This window comes from Choloepus didactylus, chromosome 11, assembly GCF_015220235.1.
Source record: "Choloepus didactylus isolate mChoDid1 chromosome 11, mChoDid1.pri, whole genome shotgun sequence".
In the NCBI taxonomy this organism is placed as follows: domain Eukaryota; kingdom Metazoa; phylum Chordata; class Mammalia; order Pilosa; family Megalonychidae; genus Choloepus; species Choloepus didactylus.
In genome coordinates this window covers 30123673-30134555 of record NC_051317.1, presented here as the reverse complement: position 1 = coordinate 30134555, position 10883 = coordinate 30123673, and the positions used below count along the sequence as shown (strand labels likewise).

General features: G+C 39.5%; 1 non-coding gene across 1 annotated transcript; it reads left to right on the top strand.

Annotated features, from left to right (window-relative positions):
- The first annotated feature begins 490 nt into the window (after positions 1-490).
- Positions 491-597, top strand: LOC119506606. The gene has a single exon (XR_005211020.1). It is a non-coding gene; the product is annotated as a U6 spliceosomal RNA (small nuclear RNA).
- Positions 598-10883: the final 10286 nt, after the last annotated feature.

Here is a 10883-nt window from a genome sequence, read left to right as displayed (position 1 = left end):
AATTAAATTCAACTCCTTCTCTAGTGTTCACCCTTCCTATGTTCACAGGTGCCGACCGCTTAAGAGATGAGTGGCCCTAGATTTGCTGATTTCAGCTGTCAGCACTTGCCACGTGCCAGGCTCTGTGCTAACCGGTGGGCTGGGCACCTGCAATTCACACTCAGATTAAACTTGGTCTCTCACCTTAAGGAACTTGCAGCCAATAGAGCACATTGAGAAGCTGTCAAAATCTTTAGCATCATGTTGTCCTGGGTTCAAACCTGGTTCTGCTCCTCTCAGGTGGGTAATAGCTGGCAAGTTACACACATTCTCAGGGTTCTCAATTCTCAAATGTTTAATTATAGGGGTTAACAATACCTTAATCAATTAATTGGTTGTAGAATTAAATGAGATATAGTGGGCCTATGTCCTCCCATATAGTAGATGTTTGCTGCATCTAAGAAGAGGAAACTGTTACTTTCAATAGTTGGGAAATACATAAGTATCAACTGTGATTGCTTTGGCAGCACATATTCTAAAATTGGAATGATACAGAGAGAATTAGCATGGCCCCTGTGCAAGAATGACAGGCAAATTAGTGAAGCATTCCATCTTCTTAAGTAGAATGGTGCAACCCATCTGGAGGGCAGTGTGGTGGTTCCTCAGGAAGCTAAGTATGGGTCTGCCATATAGTCCTACAACCCTGTTGTTGGGTATATACCTGGACGAACTGAGAGAAGGGGCACAAGTTGACATTTGCACACTGGTGTTTATAGTGGCAGTATTCACAACTTTCAATGGATGGAAGTGGCCTGATGGTACATCAATTGATGAAGGGAATGGTGAACTGTACTATATGTATACAATGAAATATAGAGCAGTGACAAGAAGGAATAAAGCTCTGAGGTATGCAACTAGGTGAATGGACCTTGCGGACAAGAGTATTGAGTCTAAGAAGCCAGAAACAAAAAGACAAACATTGCAATGCCTCACTAAAATGGACTAGCTGTAATGTACAAACTATGACAATTGAATCTGAGAGCATAGGTTACCAAGGTAAGGCTTATTGTAAAGATTCTAGATTGTAAGCTCTTACAGCAGTCACATCTATTGCTGAGTTGTAATGGTTATTTCTAAACTCTGAGATGCTGAGCTCTTTGTATATAACCTCGTCAGTTCCTGAAACTTCCAGTATCTGGGTCACACCGGGGAGTCAGAGCCAGAGTTCGGCAGCTACTAATTTCAGCATTACCCTATACAGCATCTGTTAAAGAAGCTGGAAAAGAGACCAGACTTCAATTAGAAATATGAACAAAATGGACTTGGTTAGGACTGAGGTAAATTAGACTAAATGGTAAAGAAAGGATTACACTGACTGTGATTTAAAACTTTAACTTCTGTGTGAGACCAAAGGAACAGAGGTTTATTTGGTGCAAAATCTATATTTTCTGTAGCACACTATATAATTTAACTTGTATGGTCAGTTTATTCAAATACCATAGCTCCATGGAAACTTGAATAGGGAGGGAGATCTGGTTGGTTTGTACAGGTTAGTGTGAAGCCTTAATACACCCTAGGGTAATTGGGCAGAGAACAAAAAAGTAGTTGCAAAGCCACCTTGAGGGACTGGGGAAAAAATGTGGAAATATTAAACTTCCCCACCTGGGGAACTACCGATACACTCATAAGCACTGGGGACTACCAATTTAGAAGGCTGAGGCCTCAATCTTGGGGCTAGCCCTTAAGAGGTTCTGCAAAGGAGAGGCTAAACCTGCTTATAATTGTGCCTAAGAGTCTCCCCCAGAGAACCTCTTTTGTTGCTCAGATGTGGCCTCTCTCTCTAAGCCAACTTGCCAAGTAAACTCACTGACCTCCCCACTATGTGGCACATGACTCCCAGGGTTATAAACCTCCCTGGCAATGTGGGACATGACTTATGGGGATGAGCCTGGACCTGGCATCATGGGATTGAGAAAGACTTCTTGACCAAAAGGGGGAAGAGAAATGAAATAAAATAAAGTTTTAGCGGCTGAGAGATTTCAAATGGAGTCAAGAGGTCATTCTGGAAGTTATTTTTATGCACTATATAGACATCCCTTTTTAGTTTTTAGTGTATTAGAATAGCTGGAAGGAATACCTGAAACTGTTGAACTGTGAACTAGTAGCTTTGATTGTTGAAGATGATTGTATAACATGGTGTGACTGTGTGATTGTGAAAACCTTGTGACTCCCACTCCCTTTATCCAGTATATGGACAGATGAGTAGAAAAATGGGGATAAAAAGTAAATGAATGGTAGGGGAATATGGGAGGTATGGGATGTTTTGAGTGTTCTTTTTTACTTTTATTTTTATTCTTATTTTTATTTTTTGGAGTAATGAAAATGTTCAAAAATTGATTGTGGTGATAAATGCATAACTATATCATGATACTGTGAAAAATTGTACACTTTGGATGATTGTATGGTATGTGAATATATCTCAATAAAATTGCATTTGAAAAAAAAGAAAAAACATCAACCAAAATGTTCACTGCAGCAGCATTGGTGGAGAAGACAAGCTCGGTGGACTGGGTTGAGCCCAGCCTGACAATCAGGTAGGACATGCTGAGAGAAATGACGTCTGCCTTGAGTTTTGGAGGAAAGCATCAGTTAGCTGGAGGAAGGAGCAGGGATGGAGAGAAGGTTATCCCTACACAAAAGGTGAGACAAGAACATGAAATACCAGGAGGTCGCCACATGGCTGCTCACAATGTAGCCTGAGAAATAGTTTAGTAAATATTCCCAGTAAAGGAGATCATGGTGTCCATAAAGTAGAAATGCAGCAAAGAGTTATGAGAGCAGCACAGGAAGCAACTGACTTTGAGTGAGGATTCCAGACTTACAGGCCAGAGCTTCCCATGCACGTCTGAGTGCTTTATTTTGTCGTGTCAGCTCCTGTGAAGTTTAGGCTCAGTAAGCTTGGGCAGGCCCTCTGAAAGGTCACCCCTTACTTTGAGGGATTCAAGGCTAGAGCAATAAGGATAAGACATACTGCGTTGCAATGGAAGGGAAGGGATAAACGGTGATCAAAATGATGATGACAGCAGCTAGCACTCACTATACACCAGCTATACTTCAGCTGCTGTGCATGGTTTATCTTATTAGGTCCTATTGTTGTGTCCATTTTGCAGTTGGGAAAACTGAGGCTTAGAGAGTTTAGACAATTTGACCAACACCATGCAATTGCTAATGGTGGAAGCAAGATTCATGTCCAGAAAACAGTCTGCAAAGCACTGTTGGCCCATCTTGGGGATGATTGGAGACCCAGTGATTATCCCTGAGAAGGGACTGAGGGAAAGAGCAGGTAATCATTAGAACACATCACGCCTTAGGAAAAATCTGAGATTTTAGCCAAACTTCCAGAACTTTCAAGAACTACATCACCAAGATCAAAGCCACATCTGCTGAGGGCATGTTGACAGAAGTGTGTTCATCCAGAACATGTGTTAATTCAGCCATTTAGCAAACATTCTTCGAATGCCTGTGATATCCTGGGTGCTCACCACTGTGCGGGGGAATCAAGATCCGTAAAACTCACTGGTTCCCTCAAAGCCTAGTGGGTCCAGGAAACCAAGATGGCAAGTCCTACTCCCCTCCCTGCCCCAGCCACACACACACACACACAAGGGAAGAGGGAGGCTGGACAGCAGGGCTTCCTCCCCAGGGGGTGACTCTACTCCACCAGTAACCAATAACCAGCAGGCAGCCCTCACGGCTGCTTATTCTCAGAGCCCCTCCCAGGAGTAAACTAGAACCCCAGTGAAAACACAGTAATGAAAGATTCAACTTTGAGTCGACCTACCAAGAGAGGGGAGCCCACAGAACAAAGAAAAGAACAAAAGAGCAAATCACTAATTGATGAAACAAAGATCAAGCCTTTGTCCTTTGTGTGCCAGGAATGGGCCAGGGGCTTGGGGTCTACTGGGAGTTAGGGCAGCCCCTGCTCTCTGGTGCTGCAGAGGGGAGCAGACTGCAAGCAGAGAATGGGCCTCACAGGAGGGTGGGAGCATGGGAATAGGACTGGAAGAAAAGAAGCAAGCTCTTAGAGAAGGGGAAAGAAGGAACAAGAGAAAGAGATGCAGTTTTGGAAATCATCTTGATATCATGCATGCCTTGGACCAGTGCTTCTTGATGTTTAGTTTTGATTTTTAAAGTAGCAACAGAAAATAGTAAAACGCAGTTCCATGAAAGATCTACGTCAAAGTTGTGCCAATCTCTTTGAACCTGCAGGTCTTTTACACGCCTGCTTATTATTCTATTTGGATACATGAAAGACAGGAAATTAATACCATTACCTCATACCTCTGCTTTCTTGCTCACCCTAATTTATTTCACTCTTGGCTTTCTTTTGCCTTGGCTTGTTTGCCATGGAGACAGGAAAACCAGCTCTTTTTGCCTTCAGCCATGGCTAAGAAGCCTGAATCTGAGGACCTTGAATCTGACTGAGGTCCTCTCCAATGTGTAAACCAGGTGCATGCTTTCCTTCCTACAAAGAAGCAACATACGCTTGCTTTGAAAACTCTCTGTACATTGAAAAAAGCAGTTGCCTGTGAAAATAATCTTTTTAAAAAAAAAACTAATTTTTTCCTTATAGTCTTTTTGATATGTTTAGGAATATACATGTTTCAAATGTGGCACTGCCTGTCACGTTCCTCAATCAGTTTTCCTGCTGCCATCCCCTGGATTCTAGGAAAAAGTGTAGGCCAAGTAATTATGTGCTCCTGTTGCTGGAGCCAGTAAACATTGATGAAAAGCCCCTGAAGGCTCCAAGGGCCTTTCTCGATGCTTTCTCCTGACTTGTTCTGTGCAGTAACAGCTCCTGGAAGCTCACTGAAAGACAGACTTGAGTAAAACCTTATTGTTTATCTGATTCTTCTGCCCACCAGTTTCTTTCAGTAACCTGTCCATCACTTCATTGGTAACCTGTCACCCCTCCATCTATTTCAGAGCACTGGCTGGACATTATATAACAGCAGCTTACAGAAGTCATGGCTCCTTCCCTCTTCCTGGGTGCTAAACAGTGAATTATCCACAGCTTTGTAGCCTTGTCTGCCAGAGGAGGCTCCCAGGGCCCTAAAATGGAAGTACTTTGCATGACGATGGGGGTGGGGTGTGTCTTGTAGTAAGCCTAGTTCTATGTCTTCTACTCCTGTAACTGGGGAGACAGGGAGAGAAAATAACCGGAAAGATGATGCAACTGGACAGAGGACTGGTGGTTTTAGGAGCAGGACCTAAAGGAGTCTTTGTGGATGATAAATCAGAATATGACTTGGACTGAAAGTTATCAATAATTTTCCAAGAAAGTAAGAAGTAAAATTCTGTGTAAGTATTTAAATTAGTAATGCAACCCACAATGGAGATCTGACAATGTTAATAGCAATATAAACAATAATAGCAATAGTAAAATCAACAATGAAAACAAAATCAGTAATAAATGTCAGCATTTATTTTAAGGATTTTAAGAAATTCTGATCGCTTATATAAAGTAACATTTTTCCACTGGGCGGGAGCCACGTATTTTGCCATTTCTTCTTGGTGTTCCCCAAGCACCAGCGACATGCAGAACTGTGGTTAAGCTGGCAAGCTCTAGAGAAACAGGGCCCTTCACCAGTTGTGTGACCTTGGGGAAGTTACCTAACCTCAGTTTCCCTGTCTGCATTATGGGGATAATGAGAAAGCACACTTTACAGGGTTGCAGGGATACTATATATCAAGCAGGTAGCAATGTTGGACACATAGTAAACATTCAAAAAATGCTATTTATTGTTCTCTCTCCCTTCCATCCACCCTCCCAGAACACCTCCCAGTAGTCTCAGCCAGAACTAGAAGCCAGTTGCCTGCTGTCCCAGCTTGTCACAGCTGCAGCAACAGATACCACAGACTGGTGGGTTTAAACAACAGGGATTTATTGTCTCATGATTTTGGAGGCTAGAAGTCCAAATTGAGGTTTTGGTTGGCCGTGCTCTCTCCAAAGTCCCAAGCTTTCTAGTGGTGGCTTGCCGGCAATCTGTCACCTGGCTGTCTGTCCCCTCCTTGGCTTCAATTCCTGTGTCCAAATTTCCTCACCTTATGAGTACCCCAGTCATGTGGATTTAGGCACACTCTGATTCAGTTTGGCCTCATCTTAACCTCAAAGGTCTTGTTTAACAAATGAGTTCACACCCATAGGACGAGGGGTTAGAAATTGAAAGTGCCTTTTGAGATCATCCATGGCAAAGGGAGGGGCAGTTGTTATACGGAGAATGTCCATGGCAAGGAGAAGGGCAGGTGTTAATAGAGAGAACATCCATGACGAGAACGGCAGGTATTATATGGAAAGCATCCGTGGCGAAGGGGAGGGCAGTTTTTACTTTTGTTTTGGAGCATTGCTGGAGCCACTGGAGCTACTGGAGCCCCTCTAAGACCCAGTGCCAGGGACAGGCCCTCACTGTGCTTTGTACATCCTGTTGGGCGTGGAGCACTTCTGTCCTTGGTGCCCCGTGCATCATTTTGCTGACTTTGTTTACCCTCTCAAAGGCTGCCCAACTTGTTTGATTGGATCTTATACCAGTCAAAGGGCATTTGCCTGCTTGTGGCACTGGTTGTGGTATGGCAGGCCAGGGAGGAGCAGAATGAGAGCTGCAGAAGGGTTTCCTGCTACAACCTTGTTCTCTCAGGTCTTATACTTTTTCTGGATTGATGGTCCTTCCCCAAGCCCTGCACCTTCAAGGACTGGAATTCATCTGCTGAGGCCCATCAGTTTTTGTTTTGTGTTTTGTTTGTTTGTTTGTTGTTCCCTTTTTTAGAGTAGTTGGGGTTTTACAGAAAAATCATGCATAAAATATAAGGTTCCCATATATCATCCTATTATTAACATGTTGCATTAGTGATACATTTGTTACAATCGATAAAAGCACATTTTAAAACATTGTACTATTAACTATAGTTTGTGGTTTACCTTAAGACTCACCATGTTATAAAGTCCCATGGATTTTTAGTTTTAGTTTTTTATTCTAGCAATACATACAATGTAAAATAACCCCTTTTAGCCACATTCAAATACATAATTCAGTGCTGTTAATTACATTCACAATATTGTGTAATCAACACCATCCATCCATTGTCAAAACTCTTCCATCATTCCAAATAGAAACATTTTATAATTCATACACTAACCGCCTTATTCCTACCCCCACCCCATAACCTGGTAACCTACGTTCTAGATCCTGACCCTATGACTTGGCTTATTCTAATTGTCTCTTATCAGTTAGATAATATAATGTCTAACTGGCTTATTTGTGTCTGGCTTATTTCACCCAACATGATGTGTTCAAGTTCATCCATGTTGTCACATGAAATAGAACTTCATTACTTGTAACAGCTGAATAATATTCCATTATGTGTATATATCATATTTTGTTTATCCATTCATCAGTTGATAGACACTTAGGTTGCTTCCACTTTATGGCAATTTTGAATAATGCTTCTATGGACATTGGTGTGCATGTAGCTGTTTGAGTCCCTGTTTTCAATACTTTTGGGTATAAACCTAGAAGTGGGATTGCTAAGTCATATGGTAACTCTATACTTAACTTTCTGAAGAACTGTCAAACTGCCTTCCACAGCAGCTGCACCATTTTGCATTCCCACCAACAATGAATGAGTGTTCCTGTTTCCCGAGAGCCTCTCCAACATTTGTAATTTTCTGTTTTTTTCTTTCTAATATTAGCATCCTAGTTGGTGTGAAATTGTATCTCATAGCAGTTTTGATTTGCATTTCCCTAATGCCTAATGATATTGAGTATCTTTTCATGTGCTTTTTGGTCATTTGTATATCTTCCTTGGAGAAATGTCTATTCAAGTCTATTGCCCATTTTTAAATTGGATTGTTGGTCTTTTTGTTGTTGAGTTGTAGGGTTTCTTTATATATTCTGGATATTTTACCCTAATTGGATAGGTGGTTTCCAAGTAACTTCTCCCATTGTGTAGTTTGTCATTTTGCTTTCATGATAAAGGCCTTTGATGCACAAAAATTTTTAATTTTGAGAGGCTCCATTTATCTAGTTTTTCTTCTGTTGCTTGTGCTTTGGAAGTAAAGTCTAGGAAATCATAGCCTAACTAACACAACGTCTTGAAAATCATCCCTATGCTTTCATCTAGAACTTTTATAATTCTCGATCTTATGTTTAGGTCTTTGATCCATTATGAGCCGACTTTTGTATATGGTATGAGATAGGTATCTACCTTCATTCTTTTGCATATGGAGATCTAGTTTTCCTAGCACCAGTTATTGAAGAGACTATTCATTGTCATTGAATGGACTTGGCACCTTTGCCAAAAATCAGTTGGCCATAAACATAAGGGTTGATTTCTGAACTCTCAATTCAATTCAATTGGTCTATATGTCTGTTCTTGTGCCAATAGCATGTTCTTTTGATTAATACAGCTTTGTAATAAATTTTAAGATTGGGAAGTGTGAGTCCTCCAGTTTCATTCTTTTTCAAGAAGGCTTTGGCTATTCAGGGCTCCTTACTCTTCCATATAAAATTGACTATTGGCTTTTCCATTTCTGCAAAGAAGCATGTTGGAATTTTGTTTGGGATTGTGCTGAATCTGTAAATCATTTTGGGTAGAATTGACATCTTAATGTTTAGTCTCCTGATTCATGAATATAGAAAGTCCTTCCATGAATTTATGTCTCTGATTTCTTTTACCAATGTTTTGTAGTTTTCCATGTACAAGTCATCTACATCCTTGTTTAGATTTATTCCTAGATATTTGATTCTTTTAGTAGCTATTGTGAATGTATTTTTTATTGATTTCTTCTCCCAGTTACTCATTACAAGTGTATAGAAACACTACCAATTTTGGGGTGTTGATCTTATATCCTGCCACTTTGCTGGATTCATTTATTAGCTATCATGCTTTTTTTGTGGATTTTTTCAGGATTTTCTGTATATAGGATCATATTATCTGCAAACAGGGATAGTTTAACTTCTTCCTTTCCAATATGGATGTCTTTTATTTATTTTTTCTTGCCTAATTGCTCTGGCAGGAACTTCCAGTACCATGTTGAAGGGCAGTGCTGGCAGTGGGCATCCTTGTCTTGTTTATGCTCTTAACAGGAAATGCTAAGCATGATATTAGCTGTGGGTTTTTTATGTCTGTTATCATATTGAGGAAGTCACCTTTTGTACTTAGTTTTCTAAATGTTTTTATCAAGAAGTGGTGCTAGGTTTTGTCAAATGCCTTTTCTGCATCAATTGAGATGATCATATGTTTTTTCCTTCACTCTGTTAAGGTAGGTATTGAATTATTTGATTTTCTTATGTTGAACCACCCTTGCATACTTGGGATAAATCCCATTTGGTTATGATTTATAATTCTTTTAATGAGCTCTTAGATTCAGTTTGCCAGTAATTTGTTGAGGCTTTTTGAATCTACATTTGTAAGAGATACTGGTCTGTAATTTTCTTTCTGTGTGGTATGTTTATCTGGCTTTGGTATGAAGCTGATGTTGGCCTTGTAGAATGAATTATGGAATGTTCCTTTCTCTTCATATTTTTGGATGAATTAGAGCAGGATTGGTGTTAATTCATCTTGGAATGTTTGGTGAAATACAACAGTGAAGCCATCTGGTCCTAGGTTTTTCTTTGTTTGGAGATTTTTGATTACTGATTCAATCTCTTAACTATTTATTGGTTTCTTGACATCTTATTTTTTTTTTTTCTGGATTCAGTGTAGGTAGTTTATTTGTTTCTGGAATTTGTTCATTTCATCTAGCTTATCTGATTTGTTGCATACGGTTGGTCATAGTAGCTCCCTTTTAATTTCCGATTTTAGTTCTTTGTGTCCTCTCTCTTTTTATCTTTGACAATTTAGCTAAAGATTTATCAATTTTGTTGAACTTTTCAAAGAACCAAATTTTGGTTTTGCTGATTATCTCAATTTTTTTTTTTAATTCTCTATTTCACTTATCTCTGCTCTAATCTTTATTATTTCCCTCCTTCTGCTTATTTTGGGTTCAGTTTGCTCCTCTTTTCTCCCTTCCTCCAGTTTAGAGGTTAGGTCTCTGATTTTAAATCTTTCTTCTTTCTTAATATAACAATTTAGAACTACAAATTTCTATCTTGGTACTGCCTTTGCTGCCTCCCATAAGTTTTGGTATGCTGTGCTTTCATTCTCAATCACCTCAAGATGTTTCCTAATTTCCCTCATGATTTCCTATTTAACCCATTGGTTATTTAGGAGTCCATTGTTTAATTTCCACATGTTTGTGAATTTTCCATTTCTCCCTCTGTTGTTGATTCCTAGCTTCATTCCATTTTGTTCAGAGAAGATTCATTGTATGATTTCAATATTTTGGAATTTACTGAGACTTGTTTTGTGACATAAAATATGGTGTATACTGGAGAATAATCCATTTGCACTAGAGAAGAATGTGTATTTTGTTGCTGTTGGGTGAAGGGTTCTGTATATATATCTTTTAGGTCTTGGTGGTTTGAAGTACTGTTCATGGCTTCTATTTCTCTATTGATCTTCTGTCTAGATGTTCTATCTATTATTGCAAGTGGTGTATTGAAGTCTCCTAGTATTAATGTAGAACATTTGTTTCTCCCTTCAAATCTGCAATATTTACTCCAAATATTTCATGGCTCTGCTGTTAGTTGCATACATATATTTATAAATGTTGTGTCTTCTCGTTGAATTGACCCTTTTATCCATATATAATGGCCTTCTTTGTCCCTCAAATTTTTTCACTTAAAGTCTATAAATATTTTGATATTAATATAACTATCCTTACTCTCTTTTAGTTACTACTTCCATGGCATAATTTTTTCCATCCTTTAACTTTCAACCTACTTTGAATTTAAGGTAAGGCTCTT